The sequence below is a fragment of the Lepisma saccharinum genome, chromosome 25 (genome assembly GCF_977018435.1).
Source record: "Lepisma saccharinum chromosome 25, izLepSacc3.1, whole genome shotgun sequence".
NCBI lineage: Eukaryota > Metazoa > Arthropoda > Insecta > Zygentoma > Lepismatidae > Lepisma > Lepisma saccharinum.
In genome coordinates, this window is record NC_139253.1 from 18209781 (window position 1) to 18225582 (window position 15802).

General features: G+C 41.3%; 1 protein-coding gene across 2 annotated transcripts in view; it reads right to left on the reverse strand.

Annotated features, from left to right (window-relative positions):
- The window catches only part of eIF5 (eukaryotic translation initiation factor 5), a 54313-nt gene that overhangs the window by 22033 nt on the left and 16478 nt on the right, over nucleotides 1–15802 (reverse strand). The window lies entirely within an intron of this gene.

Sequence of the window (15802 nt, forward strand, 5' to 3'; positions counted from 1 at the left end):
CGCCAGAGTCCTGGGTTCGAATCCCGGCCTCGACATAGGTGGATGTTATTTGTGCGTGTCCTTTCTTAAATTTCATTAAATCATTCATTCTCATCTTCAAGATTAGCCAAAAGTGGCAGAAAAGCGAAGTACAATAAACCAAATCAATCGAAAATCCAAGGTGATATAGGCAAAATAATTTTGAAACTTAAAACCGAGTACTACATCATTGAGCCATGCTTACGACAAAAGCTGATAAGAAAATGGTGCAAATGGTTCATCAGCTATCAGGTTTCAGTCGCCACAACCTCGTTAGCCAAGGTGTACTATGGAAAAAGAAGGCTGTCGTTTGGTTGTCATATTTTTAAAAGCCAAATCGTGACGATCAGCATAGACTGACCTCTGCCTTGGCAGTGCGTTACGCTATATCATGAAGCTGGCGACTTTTTTATGTTTGTTTCTCTTCCAGTCGTAGCATGCCATGCAATGTAAAGATAAGACTTGCCTGGTTGACTTGCATTCTTCCTACCGACAGAATGCTTAGTTTCCTCGGAAGCGCTGGTGCAAACCACACAAAGCCTGATCTCGAGACACGTATTTTATTTCAAAATGCCTGACAATAATACATAAAATGCACTAAATACAGTGGCATGCTCGTCGAGGTATAGGTGCAGATCATAATCCATTTTTATCCAGCTCTAAAATAAAAGGCAAATGCAGAAAGAATGGCGAAAACAGAACTGCTAAAAAATAAAAGCTTAATCCCTCTCCTTTCGAAATTTCACTACACGCCACGCGACAACCTCACGAAAACATTACAAGCAAAACACTCCATCTGCTGTTAGCATATTGCTTTCTCCACTCTCTACTGAAAGTACCAATTACACTGACTTTTGTGAAACAGTTGCGAATGTGCTCATATTATTAAAATTAAAAATCCCCTCTTTTGGGGGAGGGATTGCAGTACGCCCTAAATCCTTTGATCTTAATTGCACCCTTGTATTCCCTCAAATAATTAGATACAAGATACTACTGGTCAAACAATCTAGTCTTTTAGAAGCTACATTATCTGTTTTTAAAAAAAAAAAGAAACCTATCTGAGAACTGAGGAAATAAAATGTGCTTGAAATGAGTGCAAAACGATGGGACGAGGCTCAGGGCTTTATTTCTTCCGGAATTGTACATATTTTTTTAACATGTTCAAAAATATCTTGAAAAAAAAAACCATAACATGTTAAAAATTAAAGTTAAAAATAATTTTGTGAATATCGTTTTTCTTATTGGCAGTACAAGGTTATGCACATTTCCCCTTAAAACGCTGAAAGCTGTGTGGGCTGTTCGAACAGCAAGAATGACCGGAGAAAAACCTGTATTCTTCCGATCACAATGCAGGAGCATTTGGACAACCCTGGACTGAATTTTCAGTTATTGCACTCAAGCCACTCCATTCCACCTGGGAAAATGCACGTAACTTTTGGCACACCCTGTAGGTATACATGTGGACGATGATCCTCTACAAGTGTAAGCGATTATCTCGTTGCAACACTGGGCACCTCTTCAAGTTTCTCTTATCTGCTGTGTCTTACAACATACCCTTTTTGTTAGGTAAGATTCCCTGAAGCTGAAATTAAGGACGAACAAAAGCAACTATACTGGTTGTGGTTCAGTAAGAAATTATAATAGTTAATAAGGCGTTCCTTTCGTATTGTGTTCGGGGGTGGGGGTCGCAAACATCGTACTGCCGAAGTTGACTGAATTACTTTAGTTTACTTTGATTTCCTGCCCCTTTTGGCTGCTCGCATTGATGAGGATGAACTGATGAAAGGACAAACACACATGGACAGAGCAACACAAACCCAACAGATGATTATGCTGGTTGAAGGCGCCAAAGCATCATCTGATTGCAAATGCAGTACGTGGAAGAAAGGTTGGTATTTGGGTGTATTTAGAAAGGGTCGTTCCTTACAACCCAAGACGATGACTTTGACTGGGAAGTGGACAATTGACAAATAACATTTACTGGGAAGTGAACAATGTGCTTAAAGTGGGGTCCGAACTATGTGTCTCCACTGGGTATCGAGCCCAGGGCCCCTTAATTATAAAGCTTGTCTATTATCACGATTCAAAATTAACAGGACGTAACAAAACGAGCAGAATACAGATGTAGCAATAGCACGAATATGGAACATATTCGCAAAATGTTTGAAAAATGTAAAAACTCAAATATGTGCAGATAAAGCTGGTATGTGTAAAAACTGTGCAGATATAAAAGCTGATATGTGTAAAAACATGCAAAATAATAGTCGAGCTTCCATGACAGAATTCGCAAATACAAAATTTTAGAAAGTACACGATAATAGACGCAAAAAAGTCTCAGTAAGCATGGGTCTGCAAACGAGCCGTTTTCGAGATAATCGCGAATGTGTGATTCCAAGCCGCCACAGACTTCATCGTTTCTAAACGTCATCCTAGTTGGTAAAAAGGTAATCATGTGTGCGAATGTGGGGTTAGAAGCAGTCACTGATTGCATTTTGTAAACACACAGTGCTTTACTCCTTGGGCGTTCCGAGGTTTGCTCTTTGTTTACAACACAGAACATTCTCGAGAGGTAGCGTTGTAATAAAACATGATGGACCAATCAGTACACAGAGTAAAAAAGCAATGAGATCTCCAATGACTTTTCTTACTGTATTATTAGCATTTTACCAACTAGGACGATGTTTACAAGCAATGAAGTCAGTGGCGGCTTGTAATCACACATTCGCAATTATCTCGAAAACGGCTCGTTTGCAGACCTATGTTTACCGAGACTTTTTTTGCTTCTATTATCGTGTACTTTCACCTGTGTCAGTTTGCGATATTACTTTTGAGACACCCTGCATTTTATCGGTTAAAAGGCGCGCCACTAAAATCATATATAAATGTGTTTGTACATATTTAAAGTAAGTTAACGGGAACTGAGTATTCGGGAGAGCAGAAAAGGCCTTCCCCCCTAATTGCCTGAATTGCATAATTAAAATATTAGTTACCAGTGGCGTGCCCAGTGGGGGGGGGTTAAACTTTCGTCTGTGGCTTATTATTCCTAAAAAAAAATGAATGTCAAAGGCAGGAAAAGATGGCTAAATGAGGGCTGACTAATAATAATAAAAAAGTATACGTAAACCCTCCCTTTAGAAAATCCTGGGAACGCCACTGTTCGTTACATCTTGCTCATTCCTAGCAACTCGACCTAGACGCTTCTCTCCAGTAAACATCCTGCAGCCGACTGCAGTGTTCCGCTGAGACCTTATTTTGCAGTCTCCTCCCAGCCAAGATCAATACGGCGGAGACACGTCGCGCATTTCGCAATTCTCCCAGTTATTAAAGAAGATGCACTTTTGCTTCTCAGTTCTCCGGCTATACGATTAGTCTCGTGTTTTTCATCTTTAACATTCACACTGCAGCAATTTGTATCTTTCACGCTTAAAATTCTCAGCACATCGGGAACATACTTCCCAATTTCAAGTACAATCCACACGTATCGAGTAAATTTATGCAGATTATCATTTTTTTTAAAAAAAAAAGTATGGTTTTAAAAATCGAGAAGACCTGAGAATCTAAGCTTGTTCGAGACTTTCGCATACTATAAGACCATGAATTACCGCACCCCCCCCCCCCTTTCCTTTTGGTGCAAAATTTTATTTTACACGGCTAAAAAATAAACATTTTCAGGTTTAGGAGATTTCGTTTTGTAACGCAACCAGTAGATACCCTGGAAGAGGCAATCAAATTCCGAGTGACATAATATCTTAAATCAAGTATATATTCATGTTCATATTACATTACATATTTGAAAAAATTGAATATGTTAAACGTACTTCAAGAAGTAGTACTGGTCTAGTGGTGCAAAAATCACTCTCCTTCGAAATCTACTTGAGAAAGTCCAAGATTAAGTCTTAGCCCAACTACAAAAGTGTAACCGTACTTTTTCCACTTTTTTCCTTCTTCATTAACGGTGTCGTCGAATTATTGAAACTGCAGGGAAAAGTTATGAAACTCGATTCATATAGGGACCCCTTGTTCAGTTCTGCAGCGGGCCCAAAACTGACATCGCCACCACTGTCTGCTGGTGTGTATTGACGTTATCAACCTGTAATTAAGAGCTCAGAGATTTGATTTCCGGCCGTGGCACATTTCAGTGTCGAGTAGATCCGTTAGGCATTAGGATAGGTGGGATAAACTACTTTCTTCTTTGGATTTCTTGGCAGTCGGGAAAAAAGATATTGTTGAAGGTTTCTGCAATATGCTGCTCCAATTTCTATTGTTCATTGCAATATCATCACTTTTCATAATACTTAGTCATCTCTTTTGGGGGCACGTGTTCGTTACATCTTAGTTGAAAAATACGACTAAACATTACTATCATTCCTTTAAACTTATTTCACCCAATTTAAGATTAAATGCCATAAATTTCTTCCAATGCTGAAATCTGAATTATCAATTTACCCAATAAGAACGTAAAGCTATTACTATTTTATGGCTACTAATAGCAGCAGTTATATCAAGATCAAATGTTCTTTCGCAGCGAAAATTATGGCATTGTAATCTGGTTTTCATGTTCTGCAAACCTATGTTTATTCTCTTTAGTTAGAACGAGTTTCGATCGCTTCGATTCTGTACAGTAAAAGATTAATCAATCAAAAGATCGCTGAAATGGCAGCTGGAACAATAGAACTGAACACACCAATCGATGCCGTGTCCTTTCGAATACTTTATCAGGTGTATCTGAAGTGACAGGCACGCAACAGCTTCGTTTCTTAACAACCCTACAATATCTACTACCAGCTGGAGAGAGTACTCATTCCGTTTGCAGGCACACTTGTATAAATATGATTATTCGTAACATGAAAATATTTCTACAGAGCACCTTATACGACATTCCCCAAGGTCTCGATAAAACGCTATTATCAGCAAGCAATTGTTCTTACGCAGAGACTGGAAATGAAGTACTTTTAAACCTTCTATTATGACAACTAAGATTTCTCGGCCTTTAACTGCAATTGCCGCTTTCATAAAAGTACCTTATTTCACAGTATAATTGTTGCAGATTTTATGAGAATTTATTTTTCCAAAAAAGTAGGGTGTGACCATTACGTGAGCTTTTTCTTTTTTGAATGTGTATTACAGGTACTTAATCATTTATTGCAAGATTAGGATGAAGGGAATACTCGTGAATATACGTTAAAATTGAAAATAGTTCAAATCGGCGAACAACGTTTCTTCGTGACAGTTTAGTGAACATTTTTTTCGGCATGAAAAAGTTAACACATTAGTTGTTATTGATTTGTGCATTATAGTAGAAACACTACACTGGAGAAAATTTACTACAGTGTTGCGAAATACGGACTAACAAAATTTAACGTGTTCGAACATTCAGCGCTGCTATCATTGGTTTCCTTATCTGACGCGCCGATGCGACGATTACGCGATGAAACGTTATGAAAACCAATTTTTGAAAAAAACAGGGTGCGATGAAATACGATGTACCACTCGTACTCCTCTATTTCTAGACAAATGCTGCCTACATCATGCCCGGAGCTAACTTTTATGCTAAATTACGTCAGATGGTTACGAAAACACACCAATTTTAAATCTCACTCTCTCCTCACTCCTAAATTCAGGTCCAAGATGCACATAAAATAACAATTTGCTTCAAGACGAATGTTTAGTAAACTATACGTAAGGCTCCTGGCTGGCAAATTAGCACAATCAGAAACGAAGTTCAATTGCTGATTTTGTGTGTAAACATGATTCTTATACACATTCCTCACAAAGAGTTTGGAATATTGTTCCGTTAGACAATAGGTGATAGACACGGCCTTGGAATGTAACACCACATGGTATCTGTCTGGTGGACGTTCTCGACTTTTCGCCGACATATGCCAACGTGCCTATCACCTATTGCCTAACATAATAATATTCCAAACTTTTTATAACCCCTGCCAATACCCCTCCCCCGTTGGGCACGCCACTGGGTACTTTTGTTAACCTCGTGAGACCTGAGATTCACGTTCTGCCCCCAAACGTTACGCCACAGCTGAACGCTGCTGCCCATTATAAATAAAGCTATGAAAACTTAAGCTCCCCCTTCATCGGAACGAAAAAAGACCGACCAGTGTTTAGTAATACAAAATTACGTCATTTGCGGAACAAAAGGCACCATGCAAGAACTAAGAACAAGGCAAGTCGGGTGTAAAAAGGTGAGGCCTGAAAAAAGTCACTCGGCACATTTCATAAAGATAAAACTGTCGAGCTGATTGTGTAAAGCAATTACACCCACCATATAATTTTCAATTCCCGCAGCAATTTATGAGTCTCAAGTCCACGTAAATGCTGTTTCATGTCGAGAGGTGTGTTCTCTCTAAATCGCCCAGCTGACGAACTAGCGTACCAACTTAAAATGTGGCCAATACCATAAGAGCGCGGGGAGATTTTTTTTAAAAAACAATGCTCGTCAGATGGGCCGTTCCCGTCTGAAATGACGCGTAGGAAAGGCAACCCCGCAAGTGACCAATAACAGCGCCTACTTTCCCCAGAGATCCGAGTTTGATCCCGGCGGGGGAAAACTTGAATTTTTTGCACCTGTTTAAGCGGCTCCGGTGTCCACCCAGCGTCGTATAAAGTCGGTACCTGGAGGAAACTCTGGGGGTAAAGGCGGCCAGGGGTGTGGTGTTGATCACATCGCCCCCACCTTCAGTCGTGATCAAGAAAGTAACTCCACATCCCCTGTACGCCTTCTTGCGTGTCACTGTACACCGACACTGAAAATGTCACTTTCACCAAACAAAGGGGGTGGGGAGCAATACCAAGAGTGTTCGCACGCAATCACTGAAGTAAAACAGAGCAGTTTGGAAGCGCTGCGCAGGCAAGTCTGGCTCTCGTAGTCTACGTTCGACCTTCATGACTGCTGTACCCGCGAGAGGAGCTCGAACGGTTGGTTCTCTCCGGCAGTAGTCCCAGTCGTGTTGCAGGTGCTGGGATATGATCAGCAGTTCGCTCTAGGTTGTCATACTCATTGAATAGTATTAGTATGTCGTATTGAAAGAAGTTGACGTGGTGGAGTGGGCAAGTCAAGTATCGCAACAATTGGTCTGTGGTGTTCGTACTGTGATACGGCCAATTTGTGCAGTGTGCCAGTGTTAAAAAAAAACTATACTTTTCAGTTCCAGCTCCCTATTACACAGATGGCTGCGTATACGACCCAGCAGCTAGCAGACATGCATCTCATGTATGGGGAGGCACGTGGTAATAGCCGTGAGGCAAGACGTCTTTATGGAGAACGCTTTTCACAGACGTTTACCGTCTCACGCCTTCTTTCAGGTAGTGGACAGTCGACTGTGTGAAACAGGGTCAGTGTTACCACCGCGGCAAGAAGTTGGAAGACCCCGAAGTGTACGCACATATCAGTTTGCAGAAGATGTGTTAACAGCGGTCGCAAAACATCCTGGCACCAGTATGCGCGTGCTCGCTCGGGCACGAAACGTCTCATGTGAATGTTTGGCGAGTGTTGTCAGTGGAAGGAATGCACCCTTTTAACCTGCAGAAAGTACAAGAACTGTTACCTCGTGACTCGCCCTCGTATGGAGTTTTGCCAATGGTTTTTTGCATCAGCTGGACACAAACCCTCACTTCGGGGCAAAGGTATTGTGGACATATGAAGCCATTTTCACCAGGATGGATGTCTTCAATAGTAGAAACAGTCATGTCTGGGACTTTGACAACCCACATGCACTTTTTGTGGCCCATCACCAGCCCAGGTTTTCAGTGAATGTGTGGTGCGGGATAGTACATGATCATTTAATTGGACCATACATTCTCCCTGTTCGCCTGAACGGTCGCGCGTATCATGCATTTCTTCGTGAGGTTCTGCCTGAACTGTTGGGAGACCGTACCTTTGGCACTGCGACAAGAAATGTGGTACCAACACGATGGGGCACCAGCTCATTTCGATCGTAATGTACGACATTTCCTGCATGACGTGTCTTGCAATAGGTTCATTGGTAGGGATGAGCCTGTGCCTTGGCCACCGAGGTCGCCAGATCTCAACCCTCTAGATTTTTTCTTCTGGGGAGAAATGAAAACCCTGGTATACGACACACCTGTCACATCAGCTGAGGACCTCGTTGCTCGCATCAACGTCGCCGCCGCGACGGTAGCAGATACACCTGGCTTGTTTGCTCATACTCGACAATCCTTGATTCGTCGCTTTCATCTCTGCGTAGAAGTGAACGGCAGACATTTTGAAAACCGGCTGTGATTATCGCCCTCGGCAAATCCCAGTGAGAACACTCTTCGTATTGCTCCTCGCCCCCTTTGTGTGGTGAAAGTGACATCTTTAGTTGGTGTACAGTGACACGCACTGTCTGTGCGTAAGACATTGTAGCATTTGTTGTTTGTTGTGTGTGTGGGGGGGATATTACATAGTTGTCGCGCGTAAAAATACACGTTGTCGCAATCATCTGGTATTGTGTTTTTCTTTCCATCCTCCTGGTGGAGTAATGTGTCTCTCGTATGCCACATGACATGATTCGTTCATTCCTCGCGTGTAAATGGGGTATGCAACCGTGCTCAACTTTTCGGATTGTGTGTTCCGTGCTCATGTTCTGATGTTTGAGGTCGGGATGTGTCGTCTTTAACGCATTTCTCATTGTCACGGCCCTTCTTGCTGCGTTACATACACTTTCCATGCATTGTTCTTGTTGGAAATCCCCAATTCCTTTGAGGACTCCATTGCGCATGCGTGCAGTGAAGTTTTCATAGTGACTTCCGGACTGAGCACATACGATTCCTTGATGATTCCCTTGGAACCGCCTCTCTCTCTGTGATAGTATACGTCCCAGTTAGGTGTGACGTTCACTTTGTCACCTTTTGCGAGACTCCTATCTCGGAAACTAAGCCAGTCGTAAAAATTGAACTCTCACTTTTTGCTTGTTTTCGTGTGAGGAATCACCTCCAAAGTGATGTAAACGACCTTTACAAACACCCTGTGTGTGTGTGTGTGTGTGTGTGTATGTGTGTGTGTGTACATATATATATTAGGCGCATTCAGAAAGTAAGTTTCCCACTCGCTCACAGGTGGCAGGCCATGCGTATTGAAACCGGTTTTGCGCATGCGAGAGAGGCACATGCCCTGGCTAGTGAATATCCTAGAAGACGCTTCCCGAAAGTCCGCAGTAGCGTCGCGGCAGCGCTGAAACATGGCGGCTCTTATTCCAACTCCCGCCGCGTGCGAGGTTCGTTCGGTGATCAAGTTCTTGAACGCACAAAACATACAGACCATCGAAATTCGTCAGCTATGCCAGGTGTATGGGCCAGACGCCATGAGCAAGCAGATGGTGCGTCGTTGGTGCAGGACATTTACTGAAGGCCGGCAAAATGTGCATGACGACGAGCGCAGTGGGCGGCCATCGGTCGTTATGGACGAGCTTGTGGAGCAGGTGGAGCTTGGAGGATCGTCGCGTCACGATCACGGAACTCAACATCCATTTCCCGCAGATTTCTCGGTCGTTGTTGCACGACATTGTTACCAAACGCCCTTTGTTCCGGAAATTGTGTGCCCGGTGGGGGCCGAAACAACTGACGCCCGAACACAAAGGAAAACGCATGGGCACGGCGCTGACATTTCTGCAGCGTTACCATGATGATTTTCTCAACCGGATCATCACATGGGATGAAACGTGGGTTGCATACAGCACCCCAGAAAGCAAGCAGCAGTCCATGCATTGGCGTCACAGTGGATCTCCATGCAGGACGAAGTTCAAACAGCCTGTGTCGGCGCGAAAAGTGATGTGAACAGTGTTCTGGGACAGACGAGGCATTCTGCTCATCGAGTTTCTGCCCAGAAGGAGACTGAACATTAACAGTTACTGTGAAACACTGGGGACATTGCGACGAGCCATTCAGAATAAGCGACGCGGTAAGCTCAGTGCCGGGGTGATCTTGCTGCACGACAATGCGAAGCCGCATATGGCTAGGTGCACTGCAGCTCTTCGGGACAGGTTCGGTTGGAAGGTGTTAGATCATTCATCGCACAGACCGGATAACCAGTGATAACCCACCTGTTCTTGCACCTGAAGTTCCGGTCCGGTCAACATTTTAACACCGACGAAGAGGTTTAGACGGCTGTCGCACATTGGTTCGGCGCCCAGCCGGCGGACTTCTATGACGCAGGTATACAGAAGTTGGTCCCACGCGATGACAAGTCCCTGAATTCCGCCGGGAATTATGTTGACAAGTAACTGGACAAGTGCTGTATCTGTGGCAATAAATCATTGAATGAAATGTTTCCTTTTTGGGCACGACACCAGGGAAACTTACTTTCTGGATGCGCTGTGTGTGTGTGTGTGTTTGTTAACTGGCCTACCCTCGTACCTACCGCAAATCGAACTTGATATCACTTTATTATGATTGAATAATACTACGTATTAGCTATCGTGAGCTTAGCAAGTGCGCAAGTGTCATCTAGAAGAAAAACGTATAACGAGTGCATTCTTTGCATGTTTACCAGCATATGCTTCCTTTACAAGATCTGCGCACACGGCATGCAAAGCCAGCTCCCAAACCGCGGCAGAGAAAACTGGTTTCAGGTATTGATCGATGTTTTATGCTGCAGTGCGACGAGGGGCAGTACTAGCACACCATCATGTGCTCCACCGTCGCTGCACTAATGAAATTTCTTCGTCACTCTCCCTAATCTACTTTGAGGTCTGTTATTGCTTGCTTTTCTGACCGCCTGGGACTGGGAACTCAAATGCATCAACACGCGCATTATTTACAACTTGCGGAGCAGAAGTTCAACCCCCGCACATATAAATGCTCGTTATACCGCTAGCAAATTCCAGTAGACCGAGGTGTTCCGAAATTCCTAGTCTACACATTCTGTGCTTAAAAAAGGGAAATGACGAAAGCCCGTCCAGTGCAGGAATTGTGATTCAACTGTCAACGTTTTGAAAAAAAAACTCCAAATAATTAATAGCGTACAAGTTGCGGCGGGTTTATCAGGTTATATTTCGTCCACTGAGAATGTCAATTTTTTCAGGAGACACCTTAAAAGTGACACGATATATTTATTGGACTTTTGTCACTTTTGTGCTGAAAGTTTGTATCATTGCAAAGGCTGATATATTGAAGAATCTCTGAAATGTAGTAGTACAGAGCATTCCCTGACATTCGCTACGAAACTCGGCAGCTAGCGGCCCGGCATCAGCGCTTGTCGTTCCTGGTGAACGGGGTCCGCGACAGTCGGTAGAGTCATCTATTAAAATTACAGTTTTCATATTGTGTACTAACATTGACTACAGAAGGTGTTGAAAATGATGTCCCTCTGCTGCAACACATTCCTGGCATCTCCGAAGGAAATTGGCATTTACACGTGCAAGTTCGTCTACTGTAATTCTCCCAATTAAGAATTTTAGCGGCTCTAAATGCTGTGGTTTTTGAAACACCCGTTTCTTGTGAGAGGCGGCGGATAGATTTCTGAGGAGACTGTTCTAACCTTTGTCCTATCTCATCGAGTTTTTCCTACACGTGGGTTTTTCTTTTCACTTTTATTCAGAACTGACCCTGTTATTCTAAACTTTTTTACGAGGTTTCATATAGTGGTCCTATGTGGAACGGGAATACTAGGAAATTTCGTTGCAAAACGTTGTCGCACTTCTCCACAATTCTCTTTCGAAGTAACACTCGACAAGATAAATCCTTTGCTATAATGTAAACTTTTGTGGTACCATATTACGCCACAATCTTCAACACACGGACACAACACAACTTCCGAGGGACGATTATACTGGCGTCAGTCTGCAACGTCAACAGAAAGGGAAAGAAAGCGAAGGCAGGGAGAGCGAAAGAAACAGACTGCAGCGTTCGACTGTTCACCGGGAAAGACCAGCGCTGATGCCGAGCCGCTTTCCGCCGAGTCTCGTAGCGAATGTCAGGGAATGATCTGTAGTTTGGTTAGGTATTTGTGCTGTAATTATTGAAATTTCAGATAGAATTGCATGCAACACTAACTTTGATTTGAGAGTGCCAACCAGGTATGTATTGAAATAATTAGAAACGTAAGTCGACCAACAAATCTGTCAAGCGCTGATGCCGGGCCGCTAGCTGCCGAGTTTCGTAGCGAATGTCAGGGAATGCTCTGTACTACTACATTTCAGAGATTCTTCAATATATCAGCCTTTGCAATGATACAAACTTTCAGCACAAATATAATAGTAGGACACTTAATATTATCAGGAAATAAAGGGTCTCAATACTAGAAATTATTGCACTTTCAATACCAGATAGAACACAGCATCTTAGAAATGTATTTCTGTAATGGAGATGAAACAATTTCATTATAAATTGGTCATTCGGTAGCAAACGAAAATAAATAAATTCAATCAATCAACTACTTTGATTCCATTTTTAGTCAAAATTTTTGCCTTAACAACGAAAGAACTGAGGTCCACTACTACTTCTAAGTAGGGATGGCCAAACGGATCCGGATCCAAAAATTTGGTATCTCAATCCCATTATAATATTACCACACCTTAAAAGGTATTATGATCTTCGATTACAAAGAAATTTTTCATTATTTAGTCCTTCAAGATTTTTTTCCAGTGTTGTTCCTAAAATACTTTGCTCCACATCGGCTAACACACTCGTGCACAAAAATAATCTTACTTGTTTAACATAAAATGTCAGAGGTGATTTTGTAAATGCCATTGAAACGAATATGTATTCATTCATTCAAATGTATTGGAAATGGAAACACACATAAATGTGAGACAATCCATTCCAGGATGAAACCTTTAACACATTTAACAAGATAGAAATGTTATAAAAGAATTATACAATTGTTCTAGTTAGTTTTACAAATTACAATAAAACATAATATATGCGGTGTTATATAATTACAAAGTGAAAGACTAATAAGGGAGGTTATCTAAGTGTCCCCCCCCCCATTTTCCATTAAACTTGGCAGGTGTATAGAGGGGCCAAAGGAAGAAATACGTGTTTTTTTTGTTTCAGCTAAAAAACTGTTTTAGGGGGCCAAACCCCCCTCAAATGTCAAGATGAGGACAAAAATGGAAGCAAGGATCTGACCCCTGTGTCCCCTCAGATTTCCATGAAACTTGGCAGGTGTATAAAGGGACCAAAAGGAAGAAATACATGTTGTTGTTTTTTTGTTTTGGCTAAAAAACAAATATGGAGCAGACATGGACTTGCATGAGCCACTATGTGACTCAATTCAATATTTTATTCTCAAGGAAAATATGTTGATATATATCCTACCAAATTCTATTTGTGTATAATTGCAATAATTAATTTGGGTAGCATCCTAATTGCAATATTCATATCAAATTTGAATTGATATGCCACTCACATAGGTACGTTATACTGAAACACTAAAGTAAAAATAAGTAACTGAAGTAACACTCTCCAAAGTTATAGAATGACAGGAATCATGATAATAAATAACAGATCTATTTTCCAGTAAGTACAACTATCATACTAGGGTCTTCTTTGGAATATCCATGTGGGTGTTTTAAGTTTTTTTATGCAAAAGTAGCGAAGTAGCGAGTAACGAGCTATTTTTTGGTAAATGTAGCATAGCAGCAGCTGTAGCAAAACTACTTTTAAAATGTAGCATTCTGGTCAGAGTGAGTGAGTGAGTGAGTGAGTGTGAGCGAGAGCACGAGAGAGAGAGAGAGTGTGTGAGCGAGAGCACGAGAGAGAGAGAGAGAGAGAGAGAGAGAGAGAGAGAGAGAGAGAGAGAGAGAGAGAGAGAGAGAGAGCGCGAGCGAGCGAGCGTGCGTGCGTGTGTGTGTATCATGTTTATATATATAAATATCTTTAAAAAATCCTACAAAAAATGTTCCAAATAAAAACTTGATAGTTTGAAGGGGGAAGTTTAGTGGTGCAACAAAAGAACACCCCCTCCCCCTCTTGTAGGTGGGGTGGGGGGCAACTTTGAAATTTCAAATAGAAACCCCTATTTTTATTAGATTCGGATTTTATGGGAAAAAATACATAAGTTTTGTCTGAAACATTTTTTTTCGATTCGTGATAGATGGCGCTATAATTGACAAATTTTCATTTTTTGAATGTTTACACTTTAAAACCAATGTATTTCATTTCGCAATTCATTTAAATTCAAAAAATAAAACATTCTCGTGCGTGAACTTTGTACTAATTCTTGATAAATCTTTCGAAATTTCATTAAGCTGGTAATTCGCCTATTTACAACATTTAAAAGTTAGATTTGTTTCATTTTTTTTTATTGTTGTGTCAAAGAATTAACAAAGCTACAACAGAAACATAAAATAGAAAAAAAATAAAACAATGTCAAGAAACAGTTCCTTTTTAGACTTTTCCTGTTAAATCACTGTTTGTTTATCATTGTTTTTCAGATCACAAGAATGCTCCGAGCGATTAATTTGACTAAGCTGTTGATACTTTTTAATATCAATGGATGTATTAACTGTAGAAGAGAAAATTGAAATGGATCTCGTGTATGGAGAATCTGGCAGGAATCTCCGTCAAGCTGTCGTTTATGCTCAGCGTTTTCCAGACAGGGTGCGTTCTTTCGCTTCGTTTCAACGTAAAACCTAAACAAAGGACCCGTCGAAGAACAGTTACTGGAGAAGAAAATGAAATTAATGTGTTAGCTGCTGTGGCCTATGATCCTCATGTCAGCTCGCGAGAAGTAGCTCGAAATTCCAGATTGTTCCAGAGCAGTGTTTTGAAGATTTTACAGCGTCATAAATATCATCCATATCATGTGTCATTGCATCAAGAACTTCATGACGATGATTTTCAAAATCGAGTGACGTTTTGTCAGTGGGCACGTGAACAAATACAAATAAACCCAAATTTCTTTAGTCTGTTATTGTTCTCTGATGAGTCATCTTTTACAAACAACGGAACGGTCAATCGGCATAATATGCATTACTGAAGTGTCGAATATCCGCACTGGCTGCGCCAAGTTGAGCATCAGCGTCCATGGACTGTAAACGTGTGGTGTGGAATTATTGATGACAAACTCATCGGTCCCTACTTCATTGATGGAAATTTGGTCAACAGTACCGCGACATTCTTCAAAATGAACTGCCAATATTACTTGAAGATCTTAACCTGGAACTGAGACAGAACATGTGGTTTCAGCAGGTGGATGTCCAGCGCCCTATTCGAGAGCAGCACGTGAAGTACTCGACCGTGACTTCAATGGCCGATGGATCGGCAGAGCTGGTCCTGTAAATTGGCCTGCCAGATCACCAGATCTTACTTCACCAGATTTCGTTTTGTGGGGCTACCTAAAAGATAAAGTGTATCGAGAATTGCCAACTACTCATGAAAATATGATAGAACGAATCCAAAACGCTTGTGCCATAATTGAACCAGAGGTACTTTTGAGTTGTGTACATTCATTCAAAGCGCGGATCAATAAATGTATTGAAGTTGAAGGTCACCATCTTGAACACTTAATGTAATTGAGAAGTGAATGTAGTTTAGTAGCCATCGAGATATCTAGAGCTAAGAATTGTCGAGTAATTTTGTATTTTGAAAATAAATTTATTTGTTTTACAACAATTTCAAGTCCTGGAACAAAAATGTTTTATTTTCTGAATTTAAATGAATTGCGAAATGAAATACATTGGTTTTAAAGTGTAAACATTCAATAAATGAAAATTTGTCTATTATAGCGCCATCTATCACGAATCGAAAAAAGTTTCAGACAAAACTTATGTATTTTTTTCCGTAAAATCCGAATCTGTAATACAAAATAGGTGTTTCTATTTGA